The sequence below is a fragment of the Drosophila albomicans genome, chromosome 2R (genome assembly GCF_009650485.2).
Source record: "Drosophila albomicans strain 15112-1751.03 chromosome 2R, ASM965048v2, whole genome shotgun sequence".
Classification (NCBI taxonomy): domain Eukaryota; kingdom Metazoa; phylum Arthropoda; class Insecta; order Diptera; family Drosophilidae; genus Drosophila; species Drosophila albomicans.
In genome coordinates, this window is record NC_047631.2 from 23298554 (window position 1) to 23311770 (window position 13217).

General features: G+C 38.8%; 1 protein-coding gene and 1 non-coding gene across 3 annotated transcripts in view; both read left to right on the forward strand.

Moving 5' to 3' along the window:
- The first annotated feature begins 2785 nt into the window (after positions 1-2785).
- Trnal-uaa (transfer RNA leucine (anticodon UAA)) lies at positions 2786-2869 on the forward strand. The gene has a single exon. It is a non-coding gene; the product is annotated as a tRNA-Leu (tRNA).
- A 243-nt stretch (positions 2870-3112) lies between these two features.
- Positions 3113-13217, forward strand: part of LOC117574157 (uncharacterized) — a 32252-nt gene continuing 22147 nt past the window's right edge. Inside the window, exons 1-2 of one of the 2 annotated variants that reach the window (XM_034257839.2) lie at positions 3113-3186; positions 4163-4371. The gene's annotated coding sequence lies outside the window, so the exon portion shown is untranslated. Of the gene's footprint in view, positions 3261-4162; positions 4372-13217 lie in introns of both variants that reach the window. The other variant, XM_034257838.2, reaches the window with a different exon arrangement.

Genomic DNA, 13217 nt, shown 5'->3' on the forward strand with positions numbered 1-13217 from the left:
ATAATAATGTGTTCTGAATCGCATGCAATGGAATAGTTATTCTTCTTTTCAAGAATTTATGTACATCAATAAATATTCATCACATTATTTACTATTTATTATTTACAGCTTTATTAGCTTAAACCCTACAATGAGAACCACAGGCAATTGAGTCTTTTCGTTTCAACTACTTCTTTGTGTGTGACACGTGGCGTGCCTCATATAAATGCTATGCCACATTGAGCCAACAAAGCTCAAACTCGAACTATCTCCGACAATTTGTTAACATATTTCACATCACATCAGTGAAATTCTACATTCCACATTATACATTTGCACATTTAGTTGTATATATATTTTTGCACTCATGTTGTGCTCTCGACCGCTTGACACGCTGACAAACACGTGTCGCCTCCTGCGGTTGCCTTTCACCACATGCGGCAACAGAAGTGCGACTGAGTGGGAGCGACACTCGGAGTGACATATGTCAGCGTTGATATGGCTGCAGAAGAGTGCTAAAAATGTCAAGTAGAAGACATCAACAACAACACAAACACAAATTCCAGCACAGACTGAAGCAGAAGCAGAAGTGGCAACACCTTTTGCTGTCATCATCATTAACAAGAAACCTGGCTAAATGTGATTTGGCTGATAGTTGGCTGTCGTTTTGCCATTTTGCGGTTCAATCGCTTCCGCCAGATGAAAAAGAAACAAATGGGGGCGCCTCAAGCGCAGCTGCTGTTGCTTCTCCTCCTTCTAGTAGTAATTCAACTTCTGTTGCGGGGTCTGCATACCAAGTGTCTGGAGTTGCTGCGTAATGATGATGTCGCCGTTTGTACCACAAAAGAGGGAGACAGCACATGCGACACATTCATATTGCATACCCCAAGCATGAATACAGAGCAGTAGAACAGAGGAGTAGACAACAGATAGAGAACAGAGGAGAGAAGTCAAGTTGGACCGACACTTGCGCACATTGCTCAGTGTCAGCCTCGGGATGGAGCTGCAGAAGTTGAAAGAATGGAACATTTGTTTCTTCTGCCACTGTCATAGCTTCAGTTTGTCATTCTGTCTTGTGTCAGTGAGTGCCATTTTATATGGGACATGCTTTGAAATCTACGAAATGCCTTAGCAATACTTGATTTAAGGCTCAGCATTGTGAAGGAAATTGTTGCAGCCACACAAATGCACACATCAATTAGCCATTAGCTGCTGTTGTCATTGTCGTAGTCGTTGATGTTGAACAAATTTTGTTCAACATCAACGACTACGACAATGACAACAGCAGCTAATGGCTAATTGATGTGTGCATTTGTGTGGCTGCAACAATTTCCTTCACAATGCTGAGCCTTAAATCAAGTATTGCTAAGGCATTTCGTAGATTTCAAAGCATGTCCCATATAAAATGGCACTCACTGACACAAGACAGAATGACAAACTGAAGCTATGACAGTGGCAGAAGAAACAAATGTTCCATTCTTTCAACTTCTGCAGCTCCATCCCGAGGCTGACACTGAGCAATGTGCGCAAGTGTCGGTCCAACTTGACTTCTCTCCTCTGTTCTCTATCTGTTGTCTACTCCTCTGTTCTACTGCTCTGTATTCATGCTTGGGGTATGCAATATGAATGTGTCGCATGTGCTGTCTCCCTCTTTTGTGGTACAAACGGCGACATCATCATTACGCAGCAACTCCAGACACTTGGTATGCAGACCCCGCAACAGAAGTTGAATTACTACTAGAAGGAGGAGAAGCAACAGCAGCTGCGCTTGAGGCGCCCCCATTTGTTTCTTTTTCATCTGGCGGAAGCGATTGAACCGCAAAATGGCAAAACGACAGCCAACTATCAGCCAAATCACATTTAGCCAGGTTTCTTGTTAATGATGATGACAGCAAAAGGTGTTGCCACTTCTGCTTCTGCTTCAGTCTGTGCTGGAATTTGTGTTTGTGTTGTTGTTGATGTCTTCTACTTGACATTTTTAGCACTCTTCTGCAGCCATATCAACGCTGACATATGTCACTCCGAGTGTCGCTCCCACTCAGTCGCACTTCTGTTGCCGCATGTGGTGAAAGGCAACCGCAGGAGGCGACACGTGTTTGTCAGCGTGTCAAGCGGTCGAGAGCACAACATGAGTGCAAAAATATATATACAACTAAATGTGCAAATGTATAATGTGGAATGTAGAATTTCACTGATGTGATGTGAAATATGTTAACAAATTGTCGGAGATAGTTCGAGTTTGAGCTTTGTTGGCTCAATGTGGCATAGCATTTATATGAGGCACGCCACGTGTCACACACAAAGAAGTAGTTGAAACGAAAAGACTCAATTGCCTGTGGTTCTCATTGTAGGGTTTAAGCTAATAAAGCTGTAAATAATAAATAGTAAATAATGTGATGAATATTTATTGATGTACATAAATTCTTGAAAAGAAGAATAACTATTCCATTGCATGCGATTCAGAACACATTATTATTCAATTGGGGAGAAAGATTAGTTGCAACTATTTGTACAACATAAAGCAAATCTGAAAATGTAATTCAATTTAATATGAGATCAAGAAAATATATTCATATTTATATATTTCTGTATATATGAAGAAAAAAATAAATTTATTAGAATATAATGAATAATTATTGGCAACTTTTTATTGGAGAACAGTGAAAATACTGAATTTTCTTAATTTTACAATTAATTTTGGTAATAAATTTAAATAAATTACAACAAAAACAATTTGAATATTACGCACTTTCATTTCATACTAATTTAGTATATCAGGATTGTTGAGCTCAGGGGAACTCAATAAGTCAGATTGGCCGAGCGGTCTAAGGCGCCAGATTTAAGCTCTGGTTCTCGAGAGAGAGCGTGGGTTCGAACCCCACATCTGACAAAGTTTGTAAATCAATTTTTTAAATTTTTTTATTTGTCTACTTTCAGTAAATGTCCAAGTTGAAAGACCGTGCACCATCTAAGTGTTAAATTTGTTTTGATTGAACTGCGCAGACTCCACTAACGTCAAACGCTGATTGCTGGCAGCGCTGCTTCAGTCTCGGTCGCTGCCTCTGCCTCTGCTGGCGTTTGACACAAGTATTTCGCTGCTGGCCGATGTGTACGAGACTTCAGTTATTTTGCGGCATTTGAACTCTGCGCAACGAAACGCAACGAAGTGCTAACGAACGGTCCGACACAACGACAGGCGTGTAAATCGTAGGCGTAGCAACAACAACTACAACAACAACGACAACAACTAGCAATAACAAATAGACAACCATCCGGCATTTGTAAGAAATGTTTGCCGTGTGTCAAAGACGCGTAAAAATAGCAAAAATCGAAGTGAACCAATGAACTGTGCATGGCTGAGTGTGTTGAGTGCGTGTGTGCTGTGCGTATAGCAATAACAAACAACAACAAAAATAACAATGAACACAATCACATTGTTTTGTATTTGTGTGTTTCATTTGAAGAAGAATGGGAGAGAACTAGCATAAACAACTTGTGGTGGAATGAAATAATAATGCTCACATTTAAATATTAAGTGCTAGTAAACGAAATTAATGAGAAATTTAAATTTATTTTACTATCTAAATTATAAATTCTCAACTTTTGCTTGCTTTTAACTGAGTATCATATCAAAAAGTTTACGAACACACTCATAATTTGTCCGGTTGAGGACAAATGTGAATATAATTTTATTCAAGCTTTTCTGTGCTTTTGTCGTCTTTGTTTTAGTGAAATTAACTATTTGCATACAGCAATACACACATACACAATCAACTCTACACACACACACAGAAATAATAACTTTGCGTGCTTTGTTCGAGAGTTTTATGTTTGCGTTGTGCCTTATGGTTACCTTTTTTGTTGCTAGTATATTTCATGTTTTTTTTGTTTCGTCTCCCTCGCATTTGGCATTCTGAATTCGTAATTGGTGTCCAACGGCTTGCAACGGTCACGACGCGTCGCACAATTTAAGGATTTTAGCCTACAATTATGCGCATACGGATTTAACCTACTTTGCGGCACACGGTACACAGCACACATGGCGTATAAGCAATTTTTTAATTAAATGCTAAAATAACTCATTCACGAAGGGCTGCAAAACTTGCAAAGCCGCAGCTTGGGCTACTAATTATTCCGTGTGTGAGTGAAATAATATAATTCAAATGTATATTTTTCATTGCAGTCTATTATGATTAAATGTTGAGTGTTAAACAGTGAGTGCGTGTGCGAATTCCGCTTAAAGTGAAAGCTAATAAACAAAATAGCGCGAAATCAACATCAACAAAATAACAAACAACGCTATTGCGAAAATAGTTCACCGACTACGGATAAAGAAAAAACATCCACATTAATTATATAAATTTATTTTCTGTACTATAAATAAAGGACCAAGTGAGTATTTTGTACTTTACAATTAAACTATCCACATTATGTGCGTATTTACAACGCAATTAGTCATACACTAGGGAACTAGCAAATATTTCGATTAAATTTATTGTTCACACAGCTGGAATTAAAAACAAAACAAAAAAATAGCAAAATTAAGAGTAGCTATTTATTTATATGCATTTTATTTATGGGTGATTTCTTTTGCCTTGAGATAAAACAAACTCATAAATTAAAAACCTAAACAAAGCATACATTAGTAATATCATAAATAAATATTTATTGCTTATGGCAACATAAGTGTGCACTCAGCCACATGGTAAACATTTTATATATTTGAATAGATTTTCAATTGAATGGAGGATTTGTATCAACGAAATGGAAGTGATTAAGTCTGATGAGCTCACAGAACTTCTAACTTGAATCCTTGAAATCAATCAACATTTTGCAGCTGTCGCAATTTGTATTGAAAGCAATTCATTTGCAAGCAATTGCCATATGAATCAATATGCAAATCTTCACTATGTACACAAGTCCCAATTTGTCCGCTTTACCTTCCCTCTTCCCTCTTCCGACGTTCCATTTACCCAATCTCTTGGTCTGCTTCCGTTTGCTGTTCTTCAGCTCCTCGGCTCGACTCTCTTTCTCTCTATTTGTGTGTCAGTTGAACTGTCTGGCTGCCAGCGTAGTCGCCAGCCACATTCAACCTTAAAACCATTGCCACCCACATGCGGCACGTTTTGTCTTCTGTCTTCAGTTGGCATTTTGGGTGTATTTAATTATCTGTCAATTCATCAGCGCGTTGTGTTTGTGTACGGTGTTTGCATTGGCCACAATGAAATGTCGAACAATGGAATCAAAAGAATAATCTACAGCAGCTGCAGTTATAATAATGAAAGCGTTATAAGCAATTAAATCACAAGTAACGTATGAATACCTATGTATGTACATCAAGTGCTGACTGAAAGAGACCTGCTCAAGTCTTCAATGAAAGCTAAGTTTATCTATGAAGCTTGAGCTCTATCTTAAAATAGATACTGCGTTGGTTCAGTTTTCAAAAAATATGAATTTAAAATTTCATACATAAGTTATATATATATTTTGACCTCGATAAGCTTAATAAACCCTTTTCGTATTTTTTTTTTTTTGCAAAAAGTGAACTGGTCTAAAGAATTCTGTAGAATTACCATATGAGGTGACAATGAAAACATACATGCTGACAAGGACTTGTGGAAACTGGGTCGGAAAGGTAGGCGGTAGTCGGAAATATCATTTGAAGCAAACAAATGTTGAGTTTAGTTTGGAACGCAATGCGCCTTGCCATTAAGCCAACATTATGTATACGCAATGTGTGCATAAACATGCTCGTGTAGCGGGACAGTCACGTTTTCTGACTTTCTGTTTCAGTGTTATTGCGTGACTATTCCCATATCGTGTACTTGTGTATGTATATGTCATATTTTCCATCATCACAACAATTGTTGCGACATTTCGTTGCCACTCACATTGCGCTTATATTCATTTGCGGTCATTCGCACTTGAATGGCTTTTTATTGCACATTTTTTGTTGTACTGAATACAACATACATGTATAAATACTCAACTGACTTAGGAAAAAAAAACAATCATTTCTAATATATGGAATAAACGTCAAAATATGACAGTTGAACATTTTAGAATTTCATGCGGAAATAAAATGATTTGATGCGTCAGTTAGTTGTGCAAATCTTTTTTTTCGATTTTTTTGTTTCCATGTAATATCAATCATTCTGCCAAAAACATTCACCGCATGAACTGACACTCAAAATATTTGAGTCTGTTGTATTATTCATATGCGGCAAATCAATCTCACTCATGTTCATCCTAATCTTATCTTATAATTTATTCAAACTATATCAGATGTTGCAACATATGTTGCATTGTAAGGCGCCTGTCTTACATGAAGACACAAACTAACGTGTCTGTGACAATTTCGTAACACATTTCAATTCATACTCTTATATGTTCAGCGTATTCTACATAAGATATTACGTATATATTTTGCACTCCTGATGTGAACTCGACCGCTTGACATGATGACAACACATGTCACATTCTATGGTTATCTGAATCGTGTTGCTCCCACATGTGGTGCAAATTCGCAGACAGCCAGACGAGTTCACGAGTATGACAGGCAAGAGAAGAGTTGCTCGGAAAGACATGCTATGTTGATATGGCAGCAGCAGGGTGCAGATAATGTCAAGTGGAAGACATCAACAACAACACAAACAGAAACACATATACCAACAAGCAGAAGCCGATGCAGAAGTGGCAACACCTTTTGCTGTCATCATCATTAACAAGAAACCTGGCTAAATGTGATTTGGCTGATAGTTGGCTGTCGTTTTGCCATTTTGCGGTTCAATCGCTTCCGCCAGATGAAAAAGAAACAAATGGGGGCGCCTCAAGCGCAGCTGCTGTTGCTTCTCCTCCTTCTAGTAGTATTTCAACTTTTGTTGCGGGTGCTGCATACCAAGTGTCTGGAGTTGCTGCGTAATGATGATGTCGCCGTTTGTACCACAAAAGAGGGAGACAGCACATGCGACACATTCATATTGCATACCCCAAGCATGAATACAGAGCAGTAGAACAGAGGAGTAGACAAAAGATAGAGAACAGAGGAGAGAAGTCAAGTTGGGCCGACACTTGCGCACATTGCTCAGTGTCAGCCTCGGGATGGAGCTGCAGAAGTTGAAAGAATGGAACATTTGTTTCTTCTGCCACTGTCATAGCTTCAGTTTGTCATTCTGTCATTGTGTCAGTGAGTGCCATTTTATGTGGGACATGCTTTGAAATCTAGAAGATGCCTTAGCAATACTTGACTTAAGGCTCAGCATTGTGAAGGAAATTGTTGCAGCCACACAAATGCACACATCAATTAGCCATTAGCTGCTGTTGTCATTGTCGTAGTCGTTGATGTTGAACAAATTCCCGAAACAAGTTTACATTAGAGTAAATAGCCCGCAGAAGTTGATGATAAACATTTACATGAATGACATTTTGACTCGCTTTGTTGCTGCTGGCAACACAAATTGCCAAACAAACAAAACGAGAGACCAAAGAAAATGAGAAAGAGATTGAGGGAAAGAGAGAGCGAATGTGAATAGGGTCAACAGGGCGTATAATCAATTTGTTGATGCAAACACAAATTCACATCTGCAAAGTGACATTGAAATATTTGTTGAGTCGTATCAAAGTAAATTAAGCAAATAATCTCCCTAAGTGAATACTGTGCTGTACTCTGTGTACTCAATTGCATTCCAAAAATAACATTCCCCCATCTTCCACCTATATGTTCGACAAGAAATATAAACAATCGAATTTTGTATAAACATTTGATTTTAATTTCGCCTGAATCGCATTCAGTTTTATTCACATGGAACATGGAATCAGAGATAAACAAAAATGCACATGATTTTATTAAATAAACTATTTTAGTATTTTTACTTTTCCAATTTCGCTTACTTCGCAGTTAGTCTGTTCTTTGTTTTGTGCCAGTTCGATATAACTAAATGGAAATGCAATAAAATATAAAGTCTCCGATTTTAAGCGGAAACCACAATTTAATTAAAAAATCATCTGCAGCAAGTCCGAGAAGCCATTACAAGAGAATGTGATCCTAAAATGCTCTGACAACCGCAAAAGCATTGCATTGGTTTCCAACTTCCAAGCCTTTTGCCCTCTGCAACCTCGCAGGTGTTGCTGCCTGAATAGACTGAAAGTCCATTGGCCCAACGGAGCGTTTATCATTTTAACAGCCGGCAATTTAGAGATTGATTGCAAGCGATTTAAACTGCAAAACAATTTGCTGGCCACCTTCCACATTCTTTCACGAAAAACAGTAGCCAAACATGTTATTTCCATTGCCTCACTTCAGTCAGTCATTCAACAGTCAGCACTTGCGCCACCCCAAGAGAGCCTCCGCAAAAGCAACAGCAACAGCAGAGGAAACGAAAAACCAGATTTGGGAATTGATGTGAATTTGAAACGAAAAATAGAATTCTCTCTCAGTAGCTGACGAAAAATGAAAAACGTGCAAGGCAGATGGCTGAAGGCCGAAGGAAAAGAATCCCTCGACCTATCCCACTCGAAAGGTGACTGGCAGGTAAGCATCAGAGACTGGGAAATAATGGAATGAGAGAGGGAAATGTGAAGGCTGTGAAAAGGATTTTCATGCTGAAGTCGTCGCCTGAGTTTTCATTTTCTTGAATCATTCTGTGAGTCAGTTCAGCATCAATTAAAATTTCATGTTTTCTGCGTAAAAATTGTAGGAAGGAGAGGAAGTCACGGGAGAAAAAGAAGAGAAATAGAGGTAAAGAAGATAAGCGAAAAATTGACATCGTCGTTCAGTGTCAGATTGAATATGAAAATCTTTCGCTTTCGCTTATACTTCTCATTCACATAACAGATTGTATTGCTATAATGCTCATTGTGGGGAAGTCTTTTATTCAATTTATTCTTTCCTGCTGAGAATTGACATGGGCTCTGACAATTGGATTGAGAGGAGCTCACAATAAACGGATTTGCCAGATTATTGGTAAAGAGGCACAACAGATTCGCATATTATTGTTGAATACTTTTTCCAAGGCTTGTTGCTATCTCAAAGTTTGAGGATTAATCATAATTAATAAGCTTTGCTTTAACTTTCGTAATTTTAGAAAGCAAACACATTACCATTTTTATTGCAATAATGAAAGTAAATTTAGAGCTGTCTAAGAACGTTGAATTTGGTTTTATAACATTGTTCGCCAGACCCATTGTCATCAGATTTCATTCCCCTCGGAGATTGTAAACATCCTCACTAACAGGCTTGTTGTTTGTCCCTCGGGTCAAAGACCCAAGTTAGTCTGGCACATTCACGAGTTTGTTACTTTGTGTTTTTTTGCTTTTTTAAAGAAAAGCTCAATACTCAGATAAGCCGTTAAATATTAAAGGACTACTAAATAGAAACTACAGGAACAATATAAATTTGAAACTATTCAGATAAAATTGAGTTTTCAGTCTGTGCTAAAAATTAAATTCATGTTGATGTTCACCAATCGAATATGGGTTAACTTTTCTCCATTTTTAGAAAATATCTCTTAAAAAACTCATGCATATCATTTGTTCTTTCTCCCAATGGCTTTTGTCATATTTATTATAATGTTTCCAAGTTTCTGTTTTGCTCATTCAGTATATTTTTTTGCATTTCATCTAAAGAAATTCAGTAACAATAACAACCGCAATAGCAACAGCCGGACGGGGACTGTTTGTGGTCTCTTCTGTTTCTACTATACTCGTATATCCTTTGCCAGCTGGCGAAAGTCATACGAATGATTTCTATGCCAACAAACAAAATTTGAATTTCGACGTGCTTCAGCCAGGAAAATTTATGACTTTCGTTTACACACACACTCACACGACAAAATACGGCTTATGTTGTCCTTGGGCGCACGTGGCGTATGCGCAACGTCGAGGTGAATTAAAGTTTCGGCTTGATAAAAGCATTTGAATTCCTCAGCTCGCCTTAAACTTAGGGTACAACATTAACATTCGTGGGCTGCTCAGCTTAGTCTCTGTTTCTGTCTCTCTCTCTCTCCGATTCTCTATCTCTTTTAGTCTCTGTCTCAGTCTCTGTCTCAGTCCGATGCCAACTGCTCACCTGGCTGCACTTTAATTTGCATATTTAATGCCGCCTTGCAGCGATCCCTTCTTCCCGACTAGACTTTGAGCTGCCGCCTCAACGAAATCCCTACAAGGCTCAATCCAAGACGAGTATCATGTCGACTCCGCTTGTCACAATGTATGTGCGCGTGTGCTTGTGTGTGTGTTTTCAAGGGATTTTCACATGCAAAGCACACAGCACTTAAGCCAACGGGTCTGTGGCCTGATATGGCTCCGCTGCTAGTTCAGGCGAAGGCATAAGACATATCCAAACTATTATTATTGTCGCCTGCTGAATTATTCAGCTTGCCGTAAAATTCTGGGCTGCGCTATTTTCGCTTTCTGAATGATATTTTAAATATTAAAATGGTTCGACGTTAATGGAGACAGCGAGAATAGAGTACAGAGGACAGGGAACTCCTCTACAACTATTACAGTAGCGTGCACCAGCTGTGGAGCCCATTTGGAAAGGCGCCAAGAGCCATCGCATTTCTTGATTCCAGTCCAACTATTTCCGCTACAATTACGTTCCCATTGTTCCCATTGCTCCTCACCGGCTGTTGCGGCAATCTCGGGCCACAATAAAAGTCTGGGCCAGACTGTCATTCAATTGGAGCATCAGATCCTTGGTGCACACTTTCTCACAATGATTTTGGGTGCGGCTTATTGGCTGCTAAGAGGACAATTGTTGCCCCACAACTGGTTGTGCCACAGATGAGTCTAGAGAAGAAGAAGAAGAAGGAGAAGGGAAGGGAAGGGGAACAATTTAAACGCTTCATTTGTATGCCAAGGAGAAGTTTTCTAATTTTACAGCCTGCTGCTTTGATCGTCGTTGTTGTTCCTGTTGCTGTCTGTGGCTGTTGTTGCCGTTTTCGTATATTTTCTTGCCCCTGGCACTTGCGCTCACTTGACGCAATTTGGGAGCAAGTCGTGCGGTGTAGAGATTTAAATCAATTCCCAAATAGAATACTCGCTATAACAAGGACTTTCCTCAACTGTTGATTGAGACAGTTCATTATTATGGTTCCTTTGCATATTCTGTGGATTATTCAACTTACTTGTGAATAAGATGTTCAATTATATTGTTAAAAGTGTCAAGATAAGCCCTTGAGTCTTAAGAGATAAACTTAATTATTTAAACTTATTCAAACTTTCAGAATATTTTAGTCCAGTTCATTCAATGCTTAAGCTAATGTACAATAATTTATGCAGTATTTAACTATTCACATCAAGATTCCGCTGCACGTTATTTAATATTTTTATCCAATTGCAATATAGCAACTTAACTTAATATGCTGTTGAAAGCATATGCACGCATATGAGTTAAGGCATTATCGATAAAGCTGTTGGAGCACATCTTTAATGCCAGACATAAAAAGTGCCAAATGCCATGGCATTAAAATGTAATTAGGTTGTGTAACTCTCACACACACATATAAACGCGTACACAACACACACCTATCAGCTATGGGCGGCTCTTAACCGTAACAAACATCAACATATTTATGGCCCTTGCCTGTTCCGAACAGGATCCCTAAGTGAGGCACTCGAGGTGTGGGCAGCATGGTAGTGAAGGGGAGTGGAGAGAAGAGAAGAGGAGGAGATATGTGGTTCTGGCAACATAATGCGTAATTTTTTTGTTATTAACGGCAGAATATAGTACGCTCGAGTGTCGACACATAAATCTTATTCTTGTTGTTCTTGTTGTACCTGAAAAGTAAAGCAGATAGCAGGGGAATACTTTCAGTAGTCAATGTGGACTTGCTAATTTGTTAAATTGTGCATTAAAAATGAGAAGTGTTTATGATGCGGCAGCAAATCTGGTAAATCAATTAAACTTGAGTTAATTGAAAAATTGCGTATACGCAGTGTGGTATGAGGGCCAAGTACTTAAAGTTTAACTTGAAGAGAAATGCAAGTTGTGTAGCTGATTTGAAATGCAGATCACGTTCTCACTTTTGCGCATCGGAGTTGGGAAGCAAAGTTGCTTCATTCGGACTGCTTTGTTTGAGTTGTGCTTAGTCGATTCCTTGGCTCTGGCTGTTTGGAGTTCATTGTCTGTAAACCTCTCGGCGTATGTGCGAGCCATTAGTCAACGGCCAGGATACATACTTGGGCACGTATCCTAATGTATGGCCTGGCAGCTGTTTTGCCCCTGGCAAATGCCCAATGCCATTATTAATGATGCAATTGACATGCTCAGAGTGGAGTCGCAGGCAGCATAAGAAGAAATATGGCATTAGATTGAGGCTGCCGCAGATAGAGATGGGAATGGAAATGGGGATAGGGATGGAAGCAGCCACGACTCAACAAGATTTCAACATAATGTTGCAGATTTGCAGTCCCTTGTACGTGGGCGTATTCCAGTTGCTGTTGTTATTCCCTACAAGGAATTCTAAAGCTTTGATTAAGTTCAGCTGTGACTTAAAGGAGATGACTTCCAAATTTGTTTAGATAGCAGGGCGTCTGTTAGTCGAGTATTCACAACTGTTGGCTTCTATTTTCACTTGTCGTTGTTTTCAACATTTTTTTTGTTTATGTATTCTCTTGTCTTCTTACATTGTCTCCACTCGCAGTCAAGTGTCTGTCTTTATGTGTGTGCTGCGCCTGTTGGCATGCCACAATTTCTGTAGACTTTTGTTTTACTTTGTTTGTTTCGTTTGCTTTGTTAATAGTTTTTTCTTCTCTGTTGTCGTCGGCTCTTGTCCTACTCTTGCATTGACTTTGTTCCCCCGCGACCAATTCAATAAAAATTTAGTACGTGTTGCTTAAGTTAATCGAGGTCGTCTTCGCTTTCTGGTTGTTGACGTGGTTTTTGCTTGTCCCACAAACTTTATCCTACAAATGGTTTCAACCAAGGCTGCGCTTATTTTTTGTTCGTATCTAATTATCTTTGGTAATGTGTGTTATACAATCTATTTACCTGATGGACATGGTCCAGAGATTGCCAATAAAATGAAAGTTACCTTAACAAGAGAGCCAATTAATGCAGCAAAAGGTCGAGCAAGAAAAACATTTAGTTCTATTATCTTAGCTTTTGCTATTTGGGCTGAATTAAATTATTTTTCCTCTTAAATTTGTTCATTTGACATTTGTAGTCAGTATTTTTCCTTCGTATTCGTGCAACAGCCAAGGGCAGATTGCCACAGAATTTTGATGTTTCTGTATGT